Below are 26,329 nucleotides of genomic sequence, written 5' to 3'. Positions count from 1 at the left end.
AAACTGTATGAAGACTGATACAATAATTGGCAGCTGGAAGAGCTATAAACTTGTCTAACTCCTACAAAACAATTCAGAAGTATTTGAGAGATGTTACTAAAAATGTTTATAGTCTTTGATCTAGTATTCCTGCATTTAAATTGAAAGATGTAACAGAAAAAAAAAAAGGTCCCACATGTGCCAAAACATTTATAGCAGCTCTTTTTATAATAGCAAATATTATAATCAAAGCATGTGCTCAACATTTGGGACATAGTTGAATTTTCTTTTAACTGATAGATTTTGTTTTGACACTTCAGTTACTCCTTAACAAACAATGCCTCTCAATGCCTATTCCTACTAACAAAAGTTAAATGAAACCAACCAATATACTGATAGTGACTGATAGCACCCATAACTTTCCATATTTTGCAGTTTGCATTTCTTAACAAAAATAATCAGAGATTCAGAGTTGGAAGAGCCATTTACTCCAACTGCCTCATTTTATAGGTGAGGAAACTGATAACCAGAGAGGTTAAGTTGCCCAAGGTCACATGTGAACCTCCTTCCCTTGACTTGAAATTCTGTCTTCTTTCTGTTGAATCACACCATGCCTCTGCAGGCTCAACCAGAATTTCTAATGAAATATGGCAAAAATGACATATTAATTGCAATTTTCTGTATAAGAATTTGATAAGCATTGCTTCTTTTGAGAAACTAACTATATATTTGTAATATTACATAATAAGAAGGAATGTAGCCATGTGATTATTGATCCTGAAATTTTTAATATCTAATTAACCATTTCAAAATCAGAAAGGCTGCTTGGGTTGTGCGTTGGTGAGCTCCCCATCATTACTGGTATCCAAGCATTGACTAAATGGTCAATTATAAACTCCAAGATCCCGTTGAATAGATTCTTTCTTTAAGTAGGGGGGTGGGAGTAAATGCCTTCTGAAGTTCCATCCAACTTTGTGACACAACAAATTCATGAAATACATTACTTTAAATTTCAGAGTCCCAAAACTATAGAATTGAAGAACATATATGCTACAAATTTTAAGATGTAACCATATAAAAACTATGTGTTCTGTCTACACCATGCAAAATTACCAGATAAAAGTGAAAAATTCATCAAATTACTGACATGTTTTAGCTCTGCAATGCCAAGTATCAAAATAATTGAAAATATGCCTAATTGACAGAATTTTCCACATTTCATCTAAATGTCTTATTTTACAAAGACATTATTTTAGAGAACAAATTACGGTGTAGGATGGGGGAGGGTAGAGGTCACATTTCTTTACTTGACAGCTTTGAATAAAAAAGAAAGCCTACTTGAGGAGAAGTAGGGGTTAAAGAATTAAGCTTTAAATTCCTATAAACATAACCAAAAAAAAAGTAAAAAAAAAAAGTATTTTTAAGCCTTCTTATGGTGTGGCAGATGGCTCCTAGAAGAAAACAGGGCATTTTGCTACTTAGTTAACATCTAAATGGAAATTACCGGTTTTGCATATATATCACTTTTATTGTAGAAAAAAAATTTAGATTTACTATAGGAATTCCTAATCCAGCTCAGAGCAAATAACCTATTATGAAGGCATTTGTACTCAATATCACAGTGCATCCTTTGGGGTTAATGAGATTAATTCAAAAGGCTCCAAAGGTTAATATAACACATTTTCAAAACTCCTTTTTCCCTGTCAATTCAGCTCTGCATTCGGCCTCGGAATATTAAAACTCTTGTCTTAGCTTGGAAACCTAAAGAAATTAAAATAGCTTTTAATGACTCAAAATAACTTTGCTGCTAAAAGACATTAACAGTATTTTTTTAAACAAGACAAATTTAATTTGCCATTCAAAACACTTAATAATGTAAGGACAAGTGATACTTCTCACCAATTCGCTCAGATCTGGGAAACCATAAATCTAATATCTCCCATCAAAAGTTCAGATGATATCTTTCCATCGATGGGTCTTTCATCTGTATGGAGAACTTTTGCTCAGTGAGCTCTATAAGACTCTTTGCTATCATGTATATCAATCTCAGTTTCCTTCATGCTATATTATCTTCACCTAACCTCAAGTGAAATCTCTTTAATTCATAAAGAAGATTCTTACTATTAAAGAAAAGATTTCAGAAAAGAAGATATACTGAGGTCAGTCTTTTTCCAGTCACAATCCCAACAATCCTTTCTGTTCATGACCAGCCACGCCAATAAATCTGTGTTATACTCACAGAAAAACTGACAGAATAGCTGTATTTTAAGATAATGAAATATCTCTTGTCCAATAAACAGTTGTCTGAGAATAGTTCACTTTACTAAAGAATGATAGTGCATTCCTGAAAACTTAACTGCTAAATCAAGTTTTGGTAAATACATTCACATTTTTAAAGTTATGGGGAATCCATTATTTGGAGGGACACTGGTAAATCCTCTTTCGGTAACACAGATGAACAATTCCAATTCATTCTTTGTAAACTTGCATAATAGTCACAAAACAGGCCACTTGCACCCAAGTAAGAATGATATTCATTTTTTTTTATTTAATAGAGCTATGAGTTCATATACCAAATGAAAAAAACTTCCTCTATCAATGCTGATGTGGAACTGCTCTGCAACCTTTAGTCTTAAGAAGTTTGCCTATTTATTTAAAATGTAAAAAAGTAAAAACAAAAACAGACCATACTGAAAACAGACCCAAACGTACCAATTTGAATGTGTATTACCTTTAAAATGTTTCTATTCATTGCTATCATCCCACACACTTTCCATGTTCTCTGGTCTGCTGCCGCTGCTGTTGTTTTTTACTTTTTTTTATTTTGAAGAAGTGGTGAGTGGTAGTGGACCTGGAGTCAGTAACACCTTTGTTCAAATCCTATGTCAGATATTTATGAGCTGTGTAATTCTGCACAAGTCATTTAACTTTTATGGTCCTTAGCTTTCTCATTTGCAAAGCGAGAATTGGACTCAGTGGCCTGTAAGGTACCTTTCAGTTCTAAATCTATTTTGCTAAAGGTGTATATAACATTCAGATGAAGTCACTATAATAAACTTTTACTTAACTGTTTTACTTTGCTACAAAAGAAATCTTACAAAGTGGGAGGGACCTGTAGATATCTGTGATTAAAAATAAAGCAGCGATAACATTTTTAAAAAGAAATACAGAAATCTATGTTCCTATGACATGATGCTATCAATAGGCGTAAGTTACTTCCTGACACAAAATCCTTTTTTTAAACAATGTTGTTCCAGGAAGTAAGTTACATGTCTGTAAAGCACTGTAATCTTCTAAAAATCAAAATTGAAGGTATCCTAAAGACACTGGAAAGGAGAGGTATAGCGGACTGCACACAGTACCAGTGATAGGTTGTATGTAAGAAGCAGCATAAGGCCTCATCAAGGAAATACTGACAGGCAGCATGACACAGAGAAAGGAGCACTGGATTTGGACTCATTGGTTCTGGGTTCAAATTTCAGCTGTGTAACCTTACAGCTTAATCTTTTTGTATCACAGGTTCCTCATGTGTAGAATGAAGGAATTGGAATAGATCAGGGGTGGGGAACCTGCAGCCTCGAGGCCACATGTGGCCCCCTAGGTCCTCAAGTGTGGCCCTTTGACTGAATCCAAACTTCACAGAACAAATAAATCCCCATAATAAAAGGATTTGTTTTGTAAAACTTGGACTGCATCCAAAGGGCGCACCCAAGGACGCAGAAGGCCACGTATGGCCTCGAGGGTGCAGGTTCCCCACCGCTGGACTAGATGATCTCTACAATTCCTTCCAATTATAAACCTATCAATCCAAATCTTGGTTCTGAGGAAAGAAGGTAGGCCTATCCTGTAGCAGGAACAAAGTATAAAAGATGGATATCCCATGTGCTTAAAATATTTAAAGACCTGGAGGAAGGATTCCAGGACATTGGGTAGATCTAAAGAAGATGAAAGGAAAATAAATACAGGCAAGAATAACACAGGACTGGAAAGCCAGGAAGGAGCAATGTACACATAGGTGTGTTCAATTTTAAAATGAAATAATTGTAATTCAAATCATAAGATCATCAAATTCCCAAAGTTTGTCTTTAGAATTGATATTTCTAAATAGCCATGAGGCACAAGCAGAGAAAAACAACTCCCATATTAAGTACATTTACAGTTTCCCTTTCCCTTGACCATAATATGCCCTGATAGCCTGAGATCATCTTTGTATCATCAATTATATTTAATGTTTTATATTCCTGACAAGTCCAGTAGGAACAACAGAAAGGAGAAAATTGTAGAACCTATCTTCCAGGGTTTTTGTGGAGATAAAATAAGAAGACACTTGTAAAGTGTTCTGAAAAACCTAAAATGCTATACAAATATAAAGCATGATTAGGAGGAGGAGGACGAGGATGATCTGGCATGGACCTCTCTCCTCACTGGTGGAGGCAAATGCCCTGTGTGAGGGTCCTGGCAGAGCTGGCAAGAGCAAAAGAGCAAAAGAGCTTCAATCTCTTCAGTTTTTCTTCAGACCTTCTTCAAGTCACTTAGGGTGCTTTCGTAGCTTCAAGAAGGAAAATGAAAAAGGAAAACCCTGCTTCAGGATGCTGAAGGAAAAGACTCTGGGAAAACAGGGGAGGAATTGGCAGTCTTCATTATGTTCCTATCCCCTGCTTGTCATACAAGAGACTTTGGAGAATCTCCCCATGGCTGATATCTAAGTCACTCTCTCTTGGTTGAATTGAGTTAACTTGTTCCCAACTGGCAAGCTTCTTCACTCTATATTGACTGGTATATATATTCCCATGTAAACTTTTTCTGATTTTTGTTTTGCTATTTATTTGCTATTGACAAATTAATTTTCTTGACTAAGTGTTTTCATTGTGAAAACAGTATTTGATGGGAAAGGAGTTAAGCCTTAAATATAAACCTTGAGATTCTACTTCCTCCCAATAATGACACAGCGATCAGAAGTTAGCTTGAATCTGATAATATCCCCCAGACTAACAATATACAAAGGAACAGATAGAAGTCTAGCCCAGAACTCCTTTCTAAGAAGAGTAAGCTGACCTGTACCTCATCTTCTGGCTTCCCTTTCTGGTAAGAATTAAAAGTCTAGCACGTAGAAGTATGGAGAAAAAAGAGGCTAGAGATGCCTATTCTGCCTCCCTTCAGGTCACAAAAAGATGGCCCCAGTGTACATATGAGCACAACAGCCCTTGCTACATGTGGGGTCTCACTGTAATTACTATTACTATTATTATTACTATTATTATTATTATTATTATTATTATTATTATTACTACTACTATCATCATCATATTATATTCAATTAATTTCAGATAGAAATAGTCCTCAAATAAGTCACTATCTTACTATTATTCATTCATATTTAATGTTCCCTGAACTATTTCTTAGGTGCACAAAAATAATTACTTTTTTACATTAAAGTGTTGGGATAATGACGATGACCATAATGACTTCTCAGAAATGATTTCACATTACTTTCTCACATTTGATGTGTATGCCAAATTGCCCCACTGCTATTCCTCTCATGTGACATTCCATTTCCTCCATCCATGATTCTCTGTGCTTTGTTCATGGAAAGCATTCCTCTCTTACCCTCTTGGAAACCTTCATTTTCTAAGGTCTGCTTTTTTGTTTACATATGGTCTCCCCCATTAGAATGCAAACTCCTCTTTCTCTCTCTTGCTTTGGCCTCTTCCGGTGGGTGGAGTGCCTGTTAGCACAGGCTGCGGTGTAAAAATGGCTAAGTCTAGGAACCATACCACCCATAACCAATCACAAAAATGGCACAGAAATGGCATCAAGAAACCTAGGTCACAGAGATACGAGTCTCTGAAATGGGTTGCCCCCAAGTTTCTGAGAAACATGTGCTTTGCCAAGAAACACAACAAGAAGGGGTTGAAGAAGATGCAGGCCAACAATGCCAAAGCCATCAAAGCACGAGCAGAGGCCACCGAGGCCTCTAAGGCCAAGCTCCTCAGGCCCAAGATCCCCAAGGCCAGTGCCCAGCATGCTGGCCATATGCGTCCAGGCCCTAGACTCGGCATCAAACGGCCAGGCCCCAGTATCACAAAGCCTGACTCTAAAGTTGCCAGAACCGCCGACCCCAAGGCTGCCAAGCCTACTGACCCCAAGGCTGCCAAGTCTGCCACCAAGGTCAGTAAGTCTGATCCCAAGGCTACCAAATCTGGCCCCAAACCCAGCAAATCTGACGCCAAGGTCGCCAAGGTTGCCAAGTCAGATCCCAAGGCAGCCAAGTCTGATCCCAAGGCAACAAAGCCCAGTGATTCCAAGGCTGCTAAGCCTGCTGAGTCCAAACCCAAAGATGCTGGGGCTAAAGCTGCTAGTCCCAAGCCTTCAAAATAGATGCTTCAGGACAGAAGGATGTGTTTAAACCCTAAACTACCATTTTTTTTCCCAGTCAGGGTATGATTATTCTATTCACTATTTTGTACAAATAAAGAAAATGGTGTCATGAAAAAAAAAAAAAAGAAGAATGTAAACTCCTGGAAGGTAGGGACTGCCTTTTTGTATTTCTTAGCATCCAAGTCCTTAGCACAGAACCTGGTACATCGTAAATATACTGCTAAAAGTTTTTGGGTTTGTTTTTGTAAAATTCCACATCTCATAAAGACCTTTTTTGACCAGTATAATGTAAGCTACTTGATGGAGCTTACATAGCATTTTTTATCTTTATAGTTCCCACACCTAGCACAATGCTTTACACCTAGAAGTTCAATAAATGTTTGTTAAATGACTGTTGTTTCCAATACCCACCCAGCTCCTACATGTTTCCGGTCAATAATTCAAATTAATATACTGAGACAAGGAAGTCTAGGTATCTAATCCTCTTTCTTAACCACAAAGAATTAGCCAATGCATGTATATTTACAAAGCCAACAATCCAAGGAGAACATTAAGGGGCCCCAAATGAAGGATGTAACATACATATCTAATCTCTGTGGAACTCATAATCTATAGGAGAGGGATGTAGAAGAGAACTGATATTACAGGAACGTTTATAGGCTCTCTGCATGCCTGATGTCCAGTAGCCTGAGCATCTCCCTTCTGGTTGCTGAATTCCCTTTTGTATAGAATACACAAACCATATATAACTATAGCTTCACCATACAGTGGCACTTTTGTGAAGAAGTCAGAAGCACGTCTTTTTTTTTTTTTTGGTGAGGCAACTGGGGCTAAGTGACTTGCCCAGGGTCACACAACTAGTAAGTGTCAAGTGCCTGAGGCCACATTTGAACTCAGGTCCTCCTGACTCCAAGGCCAGAGCTCTATCCATTGCACCACCTACCTGCTCTAGTCTTTTTTCTACATAAAAATTTACTGAGTAATATTTTAGGAAGGAAAAAAATTAATAAGGAAAGACTTAATTTTATTGCTATTGCATATACACTTCTATGGTTTGGGAATATGCAAAAGTGATATTGACACATAAGAAAAGATCAAGTAGAACATCACCAATATGTGAAAAGAATAAGGACAGCACCAAGTTAATAAAGCTTTTCAAGTTGAGAGAGACTGTTGAACTACTAATAAGGTTTGAGAAGCAGTATGGTACAGTGGAAAGACTGCTTGAGTAAGGAAGAGAACAAGCAACTATTAAGCACCTACTATGGGTCAAACACTATGCTAACCACTTTACAAATATCACATTTTATCCTCAGAACTCTGGGAGGTTAATACTATTACTACTCCCATTTTACAGTTTAGGTAGCTGAGGCATGAAGCCTTTAAATGATTTGACAGGGTCATACAGTTAAAAAGTATCTGAGGTAAGATTTGAACTCAGGTCTTCCTGACTCCATATCCAGTGCTCTATCCACTGTCTTGCCTGGATTCAATATTTCGCTTTGTTCCTTACTGTGTGCATAACTTTGGACAAGTCATTACCTCTCTAGGCTTTAATGTCCTCCCTCTGTAAAATGAAGGAGTGGGTCAGACGACCTTTAAGATTCCTACTAGTTCAAAATATGTGACCCTGTTCCCATATTCCATGGTTCCCAATTCTGACTTAACCTTAACTTAAACTCTCCATGCCTTAGTTTCTGTATCTGTAAATGAGGATAAAATGTGTCACTATGTGGGTAACTAAAAGAGCGGTTGTGAGGAAAGTATACTACAAGCCTTAAAGTATTTTTTATTTTTGGTAGGGAGAGTGGAGGTGAGAAATAAGCATGTTATAGTAGAAAGAGTGCTGCAACTATGTGAAAAGATCTGGGTTTGATTCTCACTTCTGACATCTGTTGGGTATGTGGCTACCAGTAAGTTAACAACTCCAAGTTTCCTCATGTTAATCAACTATTAAACAGGGATAATATTGTTTGTACTTCATATTCATAGGGTTGTTATAAATATAACTCCTTACAGTGTATAAAATTTAAATCTGTAAACAAATTCAAATTATTGTCATTATGTATAAGGTAGTCAAGAAGGGAAAGGGGATCAAGTCCATGTGATATAGTGAACTATTTTGTAATAGACGAAATAAAATTAAATTTGATGAAAATGAGTTTACCTATCAGTATCACAGAACTAAGGTTTATCTGCTTCCATTGACCATCCCCCAAAAAAGGAACAGCAATAATAATAAAGTCGATATGAATAATAATAAAGTTGATATGTCTATGATTATGATGGAATTGAACAGGATTAAATTAAATGTATGTTGATGTTAAAATATCTCTGGAAATTTGAATTATAATATGCTTTAATATCATTTGCTGCAAGTCTTTGCTTTATCCTTAATACGCAGACTTTAATAGAAATTGTCAGAGGCTCCAAAGACCTAAGCCTAAAAGTAATTATTCAGCAAACAAATGGTTATTTTAATGTCAATGAACAAATCCCCTGTTACTTCAGGTCAGTCACCAAAACCTCCTCAGAAACATTTCACAACTTGAAAATATAGGCATAAAAATGTCTTGTATTTTCTTTTGAAGAGGTGATGTTGTGCAGTTTTTAACAGAAATGCATCTGAAGTCAAAGAACTGGGATTAAAACCTATTTCTTTCATTACTTATGTAATTCTGCATACATCACTCAACCTCTATGGTTCTGTTTCTTGATCTGTAAAATGAAAATACTAGACCGTCCTTAAGATATCTTCTAACCCTAAATGATTGCCCTCATGATGCTAGAACTCAATAATATTCTGCTCACAACATTGTCTTCTTAGTTCTCTAGTCTCAGTTTTGTCCTCATTATTGTAAAATTTCACTTTTAACTTATTCACTCAATGATAACCATCTTTCAAGATGGACACCTGCCGATGTTTCATGCATTCAGAGTCCAAACAACTCAAAACACATGAGCAGTCCCAGGGCAACAGAATCACAACACCTCAGAATTGAAAGGGGCATCAGAAGTCAATGCCTCCAGTGACAGAGAATTTACTGTTTCTCAAGGCAACCTATCTAATTGTCAGAACACTTTTTATCTCAATCCTAAAACTACATCCTGTTTCTAGACCTGTATTCTGGAGAAAAAAAAACATGTTTTTCCCTACATTCCATATGACTGTTCTCCAAATACTTAAAAACAGATTACAATGGGCTTTCTCAGACTTCTCCAGGTTAAATATCCCTTGTTCTTTCAGTCGATCCTCATATGGCATGGACTGAAGGATTTTTCAATATAATGCTTGCCCACATCCAAGTTTATCAATACTTATAGTAAATAAAATATGGCATCTAAAATGATGTACAATACTCCAGATGTTATCTGGTCAGTTCTTCCTTTCTTCCCTCCCTCCTTCCTCTCCCTCTGTCCACATAGGGTATCATACCCTAACCTGTGGGTGCTCTGCCCAAAGGAATGTAAATTTTGATCACTGACACCTCAAAAGATATCTTGGGGTTTAAGGGCTAGATTTCTTTCTTAAGGACCATGCCTTAAACCCAAATCACTCTGGCTCTCATTGATTAGCCAATAATAGGTCCCAGTCCAAGCCTCACTTGGTCATTATTTGGGCCCTGATGGCCCAGAGTGAATGTAAATAGCAAATGTTTCTGTTTTGGCCAGAAACCCTGAGGGTCTCCCTCTCCAAGATTGATTTCTTTAACTAAGTAAAAGAGGCCATTCTTTGCCTCATTTCATACCTAGCCTTAATCAATGAATGGTCATTGCTTCATTCAAACTGAGACCTAAGAAAGACCTTACTTTAAAAAAGGCCAAGGTCTTCCACTGCATCTGGGACCAACTCTTGTCATCCTGATCTATATCTTGCCACTGGACCCGCATGGCTCCAGGTAAGAGAGTGAAGCTGGTGACTTTGCACAGCCCTCCCTCACTTAAAATCTAATTCACTTGCAAGTCATGACATCACCTTCCTGATGTCATTGTCCTCTTTGAGAATGAAGGATAAACAATGATCAGTACATACTACAGCAAGATCATATCACCTCCCTGGTCACCATATCACTCCCACTACAACCCAAAAGTTCAGTTTACTTGTATGACATGTGACTGTTGACTCACACTTGAACTTACAGTCCACTAAAACTCCCACATCTTTTCAGACACATGTCTAGCTACACCTCTTACACCTTATATTTGTGAATTTGACTTTTTTAAGCCAAATATAAGAGTTTATGTTTCTTCCTACTAAGTTTCATCTTATTCTATTTAATTCAATATTCTAGCCTGTTGAGATTTCCTTTTTTTTAATGGAGAGTGGGGAATCCTGACTCATACAAAAAGCTATCTATATCTCTTAATTTTTTATCATCTGCAAATTTAGTAAGTTTGCCATTTATGCCTTTCATTTCACATGCAAATTTGATAAACACCCAAGTCACTAGTAAAAAGCCCTTTAATGTCACAAAGAACACTAAAGTAATCAATTTAAGGCATCAGATCCTACCAGATTAAGTTCAAACTCAATCTGAAATGCAAAAATCTTTGGTAATCTAAATTTGTTCTCTCTACTCCAGTCAGGCTTACCTTCAAACACACAGAATAGCTTTACTTGCCATTTCTAAAAAGAGAAGATTTCTTTTCAATTAAATTAGAACAGAGATAATCCAAAAATTGCATTTAAAATAAAAATCAGTTAAAAACAAACAAAAAAAAAACAACTGAGGTCTAAAAGACTGCCCTTTTCAGGATGAAATGTAATTATAATTTTAATTGAGTGCATTTAGCATAACAACTAGATACAGGATTCTGACACCAATGGTGCATGTGTCCATTATGCTCAGGCTATGTCTACGTGACACTAAATAGAATACAGATATAACAATTTTGTTAATATATGGATGAATGTATTGTTGGGCATCAAGGTACATTTGGATTGGTGGAGCTCAGAACTGAGAATATTTATCAAATTGATGTAATAATCACAAAAAATTATATTTGTTTTTTTGTTTGTTTTTTAGTGAGGCAACTGGGATTAAGTGACTTGCCCACAGTCACACAACTAGGAAGTATTATATGTCTGAGGCCACATTTGAACTCAGGTCCTCCTGACTCTAGGGCTGGTGCTTTATCCACTGCGCCACCTAGCTGCCCCAAAATATTATAATTTAGAAGAATATGCTAAAGACATGAAGGAATACACACACACACACACACACACACACACACACATACACACATGCCCCCATGTGCTCACACCGTAAGTATTCAAGTAGAACCAAAATAAACCCTCATTTTTATTTTTCCTGAAAGTCCTCTCTCACCCCATCAAAATAATAAAAATTGAGAACTGTAGGGTTTAGAACTAGTTAATAATGATTAACAAAACATTTAAAATGTATTCCTGTAGTGCTACTTGCCCCTTACCTTTTACCTTTTTTATAGTGTCAAAATGCCTATAATATCAGATCTTTATCATCCTGGTATGCAAGGGACAAAAGTTGACAGCTCTCCCAGGTTAAAAAAAAAATTAAGCTACATTTCTGCCTACAAGGGTATATTAACTATCACAAAAACATGAGGAATACATTTTAATTGAATTGCTTCTTCTTTATTGGCATTACTTTGCTAACTTCTGATCTAGATATTGGTGAAAATATTCCTTTCCTCATGATAAGAATCAAGAAATAAAGAGGATCACAACAGACAAAATGGACAATTTTTATTTTACAAAAGTTAAAAGATTCTGCACAAACAAAATTAATGCACATAAAATTAGAAGGGAGGCATTTACTAGGAAAGCCTTTGTAGCAAGTTTCCCTCATAAAAGCTTGGCATTCAAGGTTTATAAGGAACTAATTTAAATATATAGGGACTAATTTAAATATATAAGAATGAGTCACTCCCTAATGTTCAAAGAGTATGAACTGGCATTTCTCAAGAGTAGAATACACACACACACACACACACACACACACACACACACAGAGATGTATATATACATACATTTACACACCTATATATGTTTATATATACATATATACACATGCATATATGTATATTTGGTTCACGTATTTTTATAATATGCCTAATACCTTTTTTCAGAATAGGGTAAGAAGAAAGTATTGCTTTAGATTTTTCTCCCCTATGATTTCAAATTTTGTATTAACTTTACAATTATACAGCTTTTCTTCTTATGGATTCTTTTTCATTGGTCAGAAAAGTATTATATAATATTTCTCCCATGCTAGTAATAATGATAACAACAACAACAACTATAATAATAGCTAACATTTACATAGCACTTACCATGTGCCAGGTACTATGCTAAACACTTTACAATTGCTATCTCAATTGAGCCTCACAACAACCCTAGGAGGTAGGTGTTATTATTATTATTATTATTATTATTATTATTATTATTATTATTATTCTGTTTTATAGGTGAGGAAGCTGAGATACAGATAATTTAAGTGACTTTCCCAGGGTCACACAGCTAGTAAGTATTAAGTATGTATAAGCAAAATACAGAGATAGGAATTTGTCAGCCTGTATATTATCATGTGACAAACAAGCTAAAATGATAAAACGACAAAAACTGCAAGATTAAAAATTTTTTTCATGAAGTCCACAAACCAAAGAAATAATAGACAACATGTTTGCAAACCCGCATCAGAGAGCCTACAAGACATAAGAGGATATAATAATCATTAGGGAACAGGAGGTCATCTAGAAAGCTGAATATATTAAGACGATTAAACCCTCCACTAGTCTGTCACACTAGCTGCAGATGTCCACCTGCTAGTTTCCCAAATGTTCAGGCTTTCCCCTAACCTTCTATGGCTTGGTAGATTCTAAATGTGTCAATGACGAGGCCACCGAGAAACTGGGGCAATGAAACGAAGCTGTCATCAATTCCGATTTGCTCTAGTGCATGCTACCACCAGGCAAGAGTGGGCACTTAGCATGCCTGGCCAGTACTCTGTGCCAAATGCTTGAGGAACATCGGTAATTGGGGAAAATCGCTGTGGTGAGTAGCTACCAGCTGGCAAGTTCAACATACATAATAAGAAGCATTGGCGATACAATTTGAATGGACAGATTTTTCAGGGTAAGTATCTTAAACCAGGGATAGCTAAATAAGTGTGACAAAATGCCTATGGTGTTAGCTTTCCTACTTTAGGGAAGCCCTGAGGCATCTGTGAATACTGAGTACTTTTATGCTTCCACTTCCTCTAAATTAAACAACAATTTTTTTTCCTTAAAGAAAGTCTCTGGTGTACATTTAAATGGAGAGCTGCAAAGATATCTTCATTCCCTCAATTCTCCCCACCCCTAGATATACACTTATTTTCTTTTCAAGAAATGTTCCTTTATGTGAAGGAGAGTAAAGCTAAGCATTTTCTGTGAGTTGATGTACAGATTTAAAGCCAGAATAAATGATGCCTTTGAAAGCAGTAACATTTGTCAGAATTACTGAAAGAATCTGCAATTTCTGTAACTCCTCTATGACTAAATAAATATGTCTTAGGGACATATGCTAAGGCATAGAGAGGAGTGACTTGTGCAGAATCACAGTACTGTGTCAAAGGCAAGATTTGAACTAAGTTCTCCCCAGTTCAAGCCCCAGCTTTCTATTGGTCAAACCAATTACTCTTGAAGTAGTCCATTCATCAGAATTGAGGAGGTTTTTTTGGTGGGGAGACCTGATGTGTATTTTCATCGTCACAGGGAATTCCTGATAAGGAAACTCCCTCTACCAATGCCAATAAGCACACATTCTACAACTTAAAAGTTTTTGAGAGTTGCCTGGGAGCACTCAGTTCTGCCCAGCGTTTTATACCTAGTATGAATGAAAAGATATGGACTCTGAAGCTGGAACTTAGCTACCCAGCCCAGTCCTCTTGTTTTACAGATGAGGAAGCTAAGGACTATAGAGCTTAAATAACTTGACCACAGTCACATGATAGTAAGTAGAGTCAGGATGCAAAACCAGGTCCTTTAACTGCAAAGGACAAGAAAGAGCTCAGGTCTTCCTGACTTCAAGGCCAAGTTATTCCACTTTACATTTTATATTCATAAGGATTATACAAGGCAAATTTGTTTACAGCTTAATCTTTTTTTAGCCCTTGGAAAATGTTTTTAGCAAGACAATGTAAATTTTAGCATATTATCAGGTAAACAACAATCAAAATTAATTAGAGTAAGCTAATAGAAAAATCTAGATGGTCACATTTGTCTAGCACCCTTCACAAAACCCTCCTCTCAACTAATTACCTATCTCAAATGCAACATTTTCATTTCATAATCAAGATATATCTGAACAGGTAACAGCATAATATGCCATTTCTGAGGGGTCTAGTAGTGATTAAGAGGAAGCAGAGTACAATGCAGTCATCTCTAAAGTATTATTCTTAAACCTTGGGGGTAAGAAACTTATGCAAAAAAAACAATATGAACTCCAGGGCTTCCCTGACAGTTTCTTGAGCAGATCTGTCCATCTGGGTAGCTGACAGAGCATCAGCTGGATGGGGTGCTGACTCCTCTTTCCCTCCACACTTCTCTCCAAAGACTGGGAAGTAGAGACACTGGAGACTGAGGCAGGCTTCATTTTCTTACTATTTGACAATATCCCTTCCAGTTAGGAACAATATTTTTAAAATAATTTAAAGAGGTTTAAAAGCAAGGGAATAGAAGTATCTTACTGGAACATGTAGCTAAGTGAGGAGACAGGGCTGGCCTGTTATAAGTTGCAATAGGAAACTGTGGCAGAGGCAGAGGTGGTAGGATCAAGGAGTCTGGGATTTAAAAGGTAGAGGACAAGAAATAAGGAGGTAGTGGGGTGCATGGAGCACATCAGAGCAGGCAGCTGGTCACTGTGGCCCTCCTCAATTCCCTCCAAAGGCTGAGCAGCTACAGCAGTAACAGAGATACAGGCCGAGTGTGGGCCCAAGAGCACTGGAACAGCCAAGGCTGCAGCAGACCAACCTAAACCTAGACCAGATGATTATAGAGGCAGCTATAAAAGGCATTGGTGACAGAGGTTGAAACAGTAGAAGCTAATGCATGTGGGATCCTTTGAGATGGTTTCTCAGAGCAACCAGGCCAGGGCTCTGGGTCCAGTGGGCTTATGGAAGATAGCAATCAATCACTTAACCAATAAACTTTTTCATTAATATATGTGCTATGTACTATATTTGAATCCAGGAACACAAAAACAATAACCAAACAAGTCTATGTCTTCAAAAAGTTTAAATTCCATTAAGGAAAACAACATGTATGCATATAGAAATACAAAAAATAAATAAAAAGTAATTTTGGAGGAAATATCAATAGCACAAGTTTTCTTGTAGAAGATGGCTGGGAGCTTAACACTGAAGGAACCTAAGAATGTAAGTGTCAGAAGAGATGAACGAGTGCATTCTGGGCACTAGGGAGAACCAATGTAAAGGCCTGGAGATATCTGGCTGATAGAATATCCTCTCTGAGAAATACTAAGAAGACCAGTTTGGGTAGACCAAAGGGCGTACGAATAAAATGAACCTGGAAAGATAGGTTGGGGCTAAGTTGTGGAGAGCTCTAATGCCAAATAGAAGGCAATGATATGAAAACCCATGAAGAAGACAGCAAGGAAAGGTGAAATCATTTTTTTCTTAAATAAAGATGGTACCTAACTGGAATGGATATTATGAAACAGAAAATGAAGGTAGAAAATCACTTAAGATAAATTTCAGTGTCCTGCTAAGCTCTGCAGGAGACTTATCACAGACTCATTTTATGGTGGAAAAAGTATGGTATACTGAAGGTTCATCTTCTAAACAGAGCTTCTCTATATCTAGGTGGATATTGTATGGTCCAATCTCTTCATGAACTGACTCTAGCATTCTAGCTAAATGTGGGAGCTGAGTTCATCCAACCGACATTACCTAGAAATGGAAAATAGCAAGGGCCATGGTCATCGAGACCAGTCTGATGGGATCTCTGATGCTATAAACCTTCCTGGTTACATAGTCCAATATGCCTAACTCTCAATTTCAGCCTAATGATGACATGATAAATAAAAGAAACTCATTCCAATCAATTGCTTTTTCTGGCCTTGAATTCTAATAACCTGAAGTAAATGGAATGCCGTTCCATAAACCCTGACCTTCCTATCTGCTGATATTAAGAAGTAAATATCACCTAGCTCCCAGTGGTTGTTTATAGCAAATCAAGTACTGCTGATTAACAGGATGTGACAAGAACAAGGAATGATTGATACCCATACACATTTGGGGAAAATAAATTATACATGCTGGTTTAAAGACTCATTCATTTTTAAAAAGAAATCAATCTTTACCAATGTTTAATATGTGGGTTAACATGGACATCCTCAATCTGTACATCAGAAAATCACGTATAATATATGGTAAACCAAGTATTCCGAGGGAAACATTGTCACAACACAAAGAAGATGACAATGGCCCTATTTGTTCCCCCTTAGCATAAAACAACATATTGCTGTATCACAAAGCATTAAATCAAAATTAAAAGTAATGAAACTTTTAGTAAGCTTAAGTAATGATTATTACTGCTTGTGGCAAGCTTACTTAATAAGCTATAATAATAAGCTATATAAATAAGGATTATTATTGATATTTCATGAGTAATTTTAGAAGCTTTATAATAAAATAATTACTTTAAATATTTTTTCATATTTTTCTCAGTTTTTCATTTAAATTTTTATTTATGCCTCATGGCATATAAAATGAATTAGTATGGTAGTACAGGTGTATAATATCTGGGATAGGAATTGCATCTGTGCTTTGATTGTAAGAGGGTTGGAAGAAGTTTCTTGCTTGAGGAAACTCCTTCTACCTATGCAGGTTGAGACCTTTTCTGCAATTTATAGTCTTAGGAGAGGTGTCAAATGTGACCTACACTGACTCAAAAGAAAATAAAATGTAATTATGAAATACTTAACAAAATATATTAAATGTAATAGAACATAGATAATTCTAGTATGTGGTTTTCTAAGTCAATAAGGGGCAGCTAGGTGAGGCAGTGGATAGAGCACAAGACCTGGAGTCAGGAAGATCTGAGTTCAAATTTGACCTCAGACACTTACTATATGGCCCAGGGCAAGTCAATTAAACCTGTTTGCCTCAGTTTTCTAATCTGTAAAATGTAGGAAATAGCAAACCAATCCAATATTTTTGCCAAGAAAACCCCAAATGACATCACAAAGGGTCCAAATGACAGAAAGACTGAACCAAAGTCAATATACCTCCAGCAGAGCTCTTTAAGTACCGTTTAGTGGCCTGGTTTTTTGTTTGTCTGTTTGTTTTTCAAGGTTCACACCACTGGTCTTAAAGGGTTGCCTAAACACTGAGATGTTAAGTAACTTTTCCAGGGTCATACTGCCAGTATATATATATCTCTATATAGATATATATAGATATATATATAGATATATATCTATATATATCTATATAGAGATATATATAGATATAGATATAGATATAGATATAGATATGTGTGTGTACACACACACACACATATACACATACATACACATATACATACATATACATATATATACATACATACACACACACACACACACACACACACACACACATATATATATACACACACATATATATATATCATAGGTTGGACTTGAACCCAAGTCTTCCTGATTCCAACATCAGCTCTCTAAATCAGGCATTCTTTTTTTTTTTTGACACTTTTTTTATTTTTAGTTTTCAACATTCATTTCCACAACATATTGAGTTCTAAAATTTCACCCCAACTCACCCCTCCCCCACCCCAAGATGGCATGCATTCTGAATATCCCTTCCCCTAGTCTGCCCTCCCTTATCTCTCCCCCTCTTCTCTTATTGCCTCCCCCTTCTATTTTCCTGTAGGGCAGGATAGATTTCTGTACCCCATTTCCTGTATTTCTTATTTCCCAGTTGCATGTGAAAACATTTTTTTAAACATGTGTTTTTAAAACTTTGGGTTCCAAATTTTCTCCCTTCCTCCCTCCCCACCCATCCTCACTGAAAAGGCAAGCAACTCAATATACGTTATACATATGCAGTTATGCAAAACACTTCCATAGTAGTCATGTTGCAAAAAACTAACTCTATTTCCCTTAATCCTATCCCACTCCCCTCCCATTTATTCTATCCTTTCTTTTGACCATGTCCCTCCTCAGAAGTGTTTGCTTCTGTAAATCTGGGATTCTTAACACTGTGCCATAGTTCTCCAGGGAGACCTTTCACTCTGGTGAAACCTATGGACTGGACTCCCTATCAGAATGTTTTTAAATGAATAAAATAAAATACAAAGGAAAACAATGCCATTAAAATAAAATCAGCAAAATAGTTTGTCTAAATAAGTTCACAGATCCCAGGTAAGAATCTCTACAGTATGTACACGTATATTGGGGATATGCACTCAAAAATAGTTACTCGTAGAGGTCCATGATCAAAAGAGATGGAGACCACTGATGTATTAGAAATGGCCTTGTAGTCACAAAAACAGGTTAAATCTTACTTCTAACACATACTGACTAGGTGACACTCTCAGTGCCCCACATAAGTCTCTAAGGCAATAAGATGGAGGGCAAGTACAAATCTGCATTAGTAGAGGAGATGTTCTCAGTAAGAGCAGACCAGGACAACAAACTTACAGGACTAATAAAAAAATGTAATTGCTAGTTTAGATTATTTTAAGTTCTGCCTTCAGATTTCAGTATTTTATTCCTTTTTATTGCAAGATGATTCATCTTCACTTTGAAACACAATGGAAAATAATAGCTTCCTTTAAAGATAAAATGTTAAGAATAATTTATTCTCAAACAATAAGTCCTATAGAAAATCAATTATGTAAAAAATGTTTGTAAGAGAGTAACTGGATTCATATTGAAAATTTTCAAATTTACAAAACATATACTTCAGTTACATCCTGTTGGTTTTCTTCTTCACATGAGAAGAAAGTAAAGCCATAGAGACAGCACCAGATTACCTGAGTAAAGCAATGAGAATATTGAGGCAGTGGAGCACGAGCTGGAGAGCATTTTAGAGCTTTCTGGGATAAACATGGGGATATTTTCAAGATGGCCAGCCTTAGGGTCTGGAAGATCTGGATTCAAGTTATGCCTTAAGAGTGTGCTGGTAAACGTTTAATAATCAGATCTCGGGAAGGGGGGATGTACACAAGACACCCTGTTAAATTTAATCCCCAGTATTAACATTTTCTCCATCACAATAAATAAAGCCCTGATTTGTAGCATTTGCCAAAACACTGAGAATTTGACACTGCCTCTGACCAGCAGGTTTGAACGGGCTCCAGCACACCACTGCTTTTGACCCATGCATGGGAAAGTTACTTAACCTTAACCCTCAAAATTGTAGATGAGTTGCTGGTCTACAATGGTATAGGGATTTCAACAAATAGTTTCCTACACACATTAAATCACTGGTTGCCATGCACACACATGCACACACACACACACACACACACACACACACACACACACACACACACAAAAGGCTTCCTTACACATGACATCTTTCAGGTTGGAAATGTTGCCTAGAGGTACCTGAACCTTCATCCCTAGATGGAATATTTATACCAGTGCCCTCATATATAATCTAATGGAATATTTAATACACTGTGGAGAAAAGTGGATGAATTCCTTAGATTTCCAGTAATAAGAATGACTGCCATTAATAATAATTCCTTAGATTGCCAGTAATAAGATTGACAAGAAATTGAAAGAGCTGAATATTTTCAATTCAGAACTGTGATTTTTTCAGTATGGTATCTCATTCCACTGAAGCAAATGCACATCATTAATTAATCTATCACTTGCTATCTGAGTCACTAAGAGGCTAAGTAAGTGATTTGCCCAGAATCACAAAGCCAGTGTATATCAAAGGAGTACCTGAGTTTAGGTCTTCCTGACTCTACCTTTTACTCTCTATTTAGCCATGCTGTCCCTCCAGGCAAATAATATTCCAGATAAAAAAGGAAGAGTTTGATTAATTTAATGAGATCTTTAATTCTAGAATTATTTGTATATTTTAAAATACTTCAATGCAAGTTATGGTTTGGAAAGGCAACTCAGCTAAACAAAGACTAAACAAAGGTGTTTCTACCTATGAAATGCCATCAGGAAGAAAGCATATACAGAGAGAAAACAGACTTGTTCCATGGCCAATTTAAGCTCAGCACATCTAAGAAGATAAGGAATAAGAAAAATACATAGCAATGATCTTGCAGAAGGCAAGAAAACATCTGAATTTGTGAGAAAAAGAAAGAACCAAAAAAGATTTAACAAAGGGGATATGTTTAAAAAATTTAGGAAAACTATTGTTGACAATAGTACTTTGATAATGATTTGGCACAGAATAGCCACATGAAAGAAATATATTTTACTAATCAAACTAAATTAGGGATTATCTGGTGTGGCTACACAAGTATTCAGTGTATTGTTTCAAATAATGTATTTTACAGCTTTTTTATAATGATGCACATAGTTATAGTTAGTAAGTTAATCAGTTAGTTATAGTTAATGGTAAGTTAGTTAATCATAGTTAGTCAGTAAGTTATGTCTCTCACTTAAAGAAGGAGGTATACATTCAGTCCTTCAGGTCCAAAGTATGTTGTTTAGTACATAGGGGCATGATCACAGAATTTTTAAGCTAAAAGATACCTTGGAAATCTAGTCCTATGCCTTCATTTAACACATGAGAAGTCTGAGACTCTAGCTAGCTAGTAGCAAAAACTGTATTGGACACATATTTTCCAATTCCTAAATAGAGTGTGTGTCCACTACTCTACACTAAATAAGATTCTAAATGAACCTAACATTACATTCATGATTTTCCCCATTGTTCAACAGAGTACCCTAATGCCACCAAGTTAAGTGGAATAAAGTCAGTATTTCATGACACTAGGGTTTAGGGATAATAAGTAAATAAAAATTCCACTATGACAACTGGTGCTGTCATAAGGCAATCAAAAGTTTAACATAACAGTAATAAAGGTCATATGTGTAGATGCCCCACACATTAGTCATCACTTAAAATGCTTATTGACTTGACAATATGATTCATATTTCAGTTACTTTTCTTCCTACTATTTAGCATCACTTTCCTCATTTTCAAGAGTCACCATGCCAATAAGGTCAACTTGACTAGAAGGATTCACAATCAGCAATTTTGCTTCTGAACATTACTATAAATAAATCAACACCTAATTTTTAATATTAGAACATATTTATGACACTATCTAAAACAAATATTGTTTTACCTAACTAAATGGACTTAGAAAACTCAAAGAAATGGATGGATGCAATGGGGAAATATAGCCCTTATATGTAGAACCAATCTTGCACTTTTAAAATTTTAGAATAAAGTATATTAGTTTTCATGCTTAGAAATGATCACAAACTATAATGACTGTTAACTGATTCATAGAAACATAATAGTGTTTCCTATAAGGTTGTGTTGCCTATAAACAATGAGACTGGTGCTACCATATTCACATAAGTGTCAATCTTATGATTTTGTAGTTTCATTGCATATCGATTATTCACTATATCATTAATTTGTATTTGAGGTTTTGTTATGTTCCAATTATGGTCTTTAATCCCTAGGAAACCCGAAGAACAAAATAATTTTGAAACATTTTTAAATTTAGCTAGGCTTAGAAATATGATATATGGGGACTAGTTTACTATATCTGAGAATAGTTGTTTTTTTCCTACCCCACAGTTATTCCCATCTCTATTTTCTTATCTTAACCTATCTTTATATAACTTCTCATTCCCTTCTCACTTTTAAATCTCTCCCCTTTGTCCATGATTCAAATTGTTTTGCAGCTGAAAATGAAAAAGAAACAAAAATAGCCCCAAAGAGATTATCAAATAAAGAGCCGGTTCTCTGACTTAAAAACATATGACTTAATAACATCTATGCTTAACTAAACACTTTTCCCACTGAAAGGGATAAGAGGATTCAAAGTGGTTTGGTGAAGGGTTCTGGACTATCAGAGATAGAATATTCTCCAATTTTTTTAAATTTCCTTTTCACTGTTGAGATGTTGGCCAGGGATCACTGTGTTATGGCAAGGAAATATGTACAGTGAGAGGCATTCTTATCTCAAACCAGGTGACAGAGCATAAGCATTCTAGCTACCATGTTGCCTTTTCCCTGAATATTACACGATGCTTTTTCACACAGAAATTTTAAATCATGATCAGATTCCCACAGTATTCCACAAAAGCCAAATGTAGCCAACTATAGTACTTTTGGCCCTACTACTACTCCAATTTATTATTATATTTTAGCTCTATTCTGGATTAAATAAATTTGGAGGTGGGGGTTACTGGAACACTTAGCATTATAATTTCCACAGTAAATTCTGTTCTAAGGTCAAAATGGAAAAAAGAAGGAAGGAAGAAAGAGAGAGAAAGAGAAAGCAAGGAAGGAAGGAAGGAAGAATCTTATAAAACATGACCTGCTTTTAAGCTGAAGACTTGCTTATATTTTTTTTAATATATTGTTTTATAGAACAGATATGTTTTACATCTTCCCTACTTTAAGTTGCTTAAGAACATTTATCTTTTTTATTATTATTTCCATATTTTAGGTGTTTACTACACATTTTAGTTTATAACTTTCTTATAACTCATAATCATAATGCGTTGTACACAAAGGGAGACTTACATAGTAGGGCAATAAATCCTATATTAATTAACACTTGTTATGCTTACCTGTTAGATTTTTCAATTGTATATGGTATGTGCAGTATGAATGAGTTAATGCTATTGAACTTAAATAATTCAGGTAAAACAGGAACCACAGAACAGAAGTATCTATTAAACCTGGCTTCTGACTATCCTTTGCTCACTCCATTCTTTCACACAAACATTTTGTTTTTTAAAGAACTTCCAAGTACAGAACTTTTGGCACCAGAGGGAAATAAATTGTGTACCTTCAACGATGACGGTCTGTAGATGGAGACTATCTTTTTAAGTCACCCATTTGAGAGCCTGAATGAAAGGTGACACAGATGCTCAAAATGTTATTTCTCAAGGAGGAAATTACTTTTGCTTAATTGTTTCAGAGTCAATAGACTACGCAGTTACCTTAGCAGTCTATGTCTTTCTAAGTCCAAAATTTAAGAAGCTTAGTATTGCAATCAATCAATCAGTGAGAATTCATTAGGTCCCTATTAGGCAAAAAGGAAAGTGAGCTTAGAGACTATACCTATACCTGAACATTCAGTTTGGAGTTTACAGGGATCTTAATGAACATTCCTCCCTAGAAGAGGCCCAGCGAGGTTAAGGGAGACAGACTTTTTTTTAATCTTGTGTGTATAATATTAATTCATCACAAACCATACAACTGGTAATATCTATTTAGAAAAGTTGTCATTGAATTTAGAAAGGAGAATAATGAAAACAAATTTAAAAAAAATTTGCTTTCAGGTTATTGACACCATACCCTAGATTATAGCCCATACTATCACTATTTTCTGCTACCATTATTCAGGGGCAGCTAGATGGCGCAGTGGATAGGATGGCCCACCTTGAGTCTGGAAGACAGCTTCCTGAATTCAAATCTGGCCTCAGACACTTACCAGCTGTGTGACCCTGGGCAAGTCACTTCACTCTGTTTGCCTCAGTTTCCTTATCTGTAAAATGAGCTGAAGAAAGACATTGCAAACCATTCCACTATTTCTACCAAGAAAACCCCAAATAGAGTCACGAAGAGTTAGATACAACTGAGGAACAACTGAACAACAACAAAATACCACAATGATGTCTGTACCTAGAGCAGTGTTTGGTGCATACTAGGTGCTTAACAAATACTCATTAATTAAATGCAAACTCATTCTCGTTGGAATCTGAAGATCCTATGATCCTGAAACCTGGTTTCAAATCCTTCCTCTTTCACATTCAGTGTGATTAGTCTCTCAGTTTCCTCATCTAGAAAATGGGGGAATTGGTCAGATTAGATATTTTCTGAAGTTCCTTCTCTCAAATTTTATGATCTTAGAACTCTTAAAAATGCATTATTCTAAGGAAAAACAAGCAAACAAATGAAAAACATGAACAAGTATGCAGAAAAATTTCTCTCTCAAGGAGGCAATTACTTTTGCCTTTAGGTGATGTATCATTTTTGCAAGGGATCAGAGTGACTAGTGTAATCAACAAGAAATAGTGGAAAGAGGCATGGCTGTAGGTACAGGATCTAAGTCCAAAATTCCCCTCTGCTACTAACAACATGTATTATAAGTTACAAAGTTAAAATTAAGAGACTGAACTAGGCCATATAGAAGGCTCCTTCCAACCATAAGATATCTACGTATATCTGCAGTATGTTCCAGGCAACAGAGGGCTGTTTATTTGCATCCATATTGAAAACATTTCTTTTCAAAACACAAGGTTATTTTTATTCTTTACAACACATAGGATCATCGTTTGGGGATGGAAAACTCTGGAAAGGAAAAAAATTCTTTCTATAGATTTTTTGGTTCTGAGGCTGGTCTTTTACAAACTTCTAGTACTCTGGAATAATGCTTCTAGTACTACAGTAGATTTCTTTATATGCATATTAATAATGAAAAATTAAATACTGCAAAACAATATTTGTACAAATCCAGAGTACAGTTATGATAAAAAGAGAAAATCGAATTAAAAAAAATTATTTTGCTTAAAGTAATCAACCACCTTAAATACATTGTCTACCTCACGAAAATGTAAACTTCTTGAAGGAAGAGCCATTTTTTTCCTCCTTTTTTCTTTGTATCTCCAGCTCTTAGCAAAGGACTTGATCTTTAATAAGTGCTTAATAAATGCTTCTTGTTTAACTGATAATACTACTTTTTTTATACTATACCTTAATGCCAGTTTTATTAATCATGGTTCTCTTTGAAACTTCTCAAATTCTATAAAGTAATGCAACTCACAAAGAGTCAGACACAACTGAGACAACTGAATAACAATGCAACTCAAAGGGGAAATAGAATCACATATATATGTAAATATGTAACTGTTTTATGTATGATATATCTATGCATCTCTCTAGGTATGTTTCCATACAAACAGAAATATATACAAATAAATATATGTTTACATGTTTAGATTTCAATAATAGGAAGCTCTCCATGTGGAAAGTCCCTCTACTAGGTCAAATCAACAACTCATCTGCAACTTAAAATCTTAAAGACTTTTCTGGGGTACGGATTTGCCCATGTTCAAATGCCAATATATGCATCCTGATTTTCTTGCATCCAAGGTCATCCTGTTGTCCTATCCACTATGTGACCATACGGTTCACATATAAAGTCATATGTCTATGGGTTTTAATAAAAAAAAAAAAAACTTCTTGCTTTAAATGGATTGCATTTTTGGAAAATAGAGCTTCCAAAAAGCCTAGAGGGGAAAATATGGGGAATGGTATTGAAATAGTATTTTAGTTGTGAATGTTGATCTTGTAAAAACAAGACACAAGTTATAATATGAATTGAGTATTCCTAAATATTTTAAGGAATTTTCCAATGCAAAGAAACTAAAATTTTAGAGTAGAACTGAGAGAAAAACTGAAATCCTCTAGGTGGCCATCACTAGCAACTTTTCACTATTTTTATCACAACTCTAACACTTTGCTGATGTCATATATCACTGTTTATATAAAGTTTATTTTAAATACAACAACCCAAACAAAACATTGGGGTCATTTCCACACATTTGGAAGGAGCTGTTAAGTCACATGTCAGACCTCATTCACACCATCTTTAAATAAAAATTTTATCTCCTTGAATTTTTAACCCTCAACTAATTAACACATAATCTCTTCCCATCTCTTTTTTCTATGATTATAAAATGTAGATTTGTTAACTATCACTTTTTATTAGTAATGTTAATACATTTTTATTTCTCTGTCTCAGTAACTAAAGCAAA

At 35.7% G+C, this 26,329-nt stretch overlaps 1 protein-coding gene and 1 pseudogene across 4 annotated transcripts in view; one reads left to right on the top strand and one right to left on the bottom strand.

The window, feature by feature from the left end:
• Window positions 1-26,329, bottom strand: part of NLGN4X (neuroligin 4 X-linked) — a 426,216-nt gene that overhangs the window by 393,824 nt on the left and 6,063 nt on the right. The window lies entirely within an intron of this gene.
• LOC110221525 (large ribosomal subunit protein eL29 pseudogene) lies at window positions 5,731-6,447 on the top strand (annotated as a pseudogene).

The sequence above is a fragment of the Phascolarctos cinereus genome, unplaced genomic scaffold, assembly GCF_003287225.1.
Source record: "Phascolarctos cinereus isolate Bilbo 61053 unplaced genomic scaffold, phaCin_HiC Scaffold_726;HRSCAF=1367, whole genome shotgun sequence".
Taxonomy (NCBI): domain Eukaryota; kingdom Metazoa; phylum Chordata; class Mammalia; order Diprotodontia; family Phascolarctidae; genus Phascolarctos; species Phascolarctos cinereus.
The sequence above is the reverse complement of the archived record's forward strand: the minus strand, read 5'-3'. Positions and strand labels throughout refer to the sequence as shown.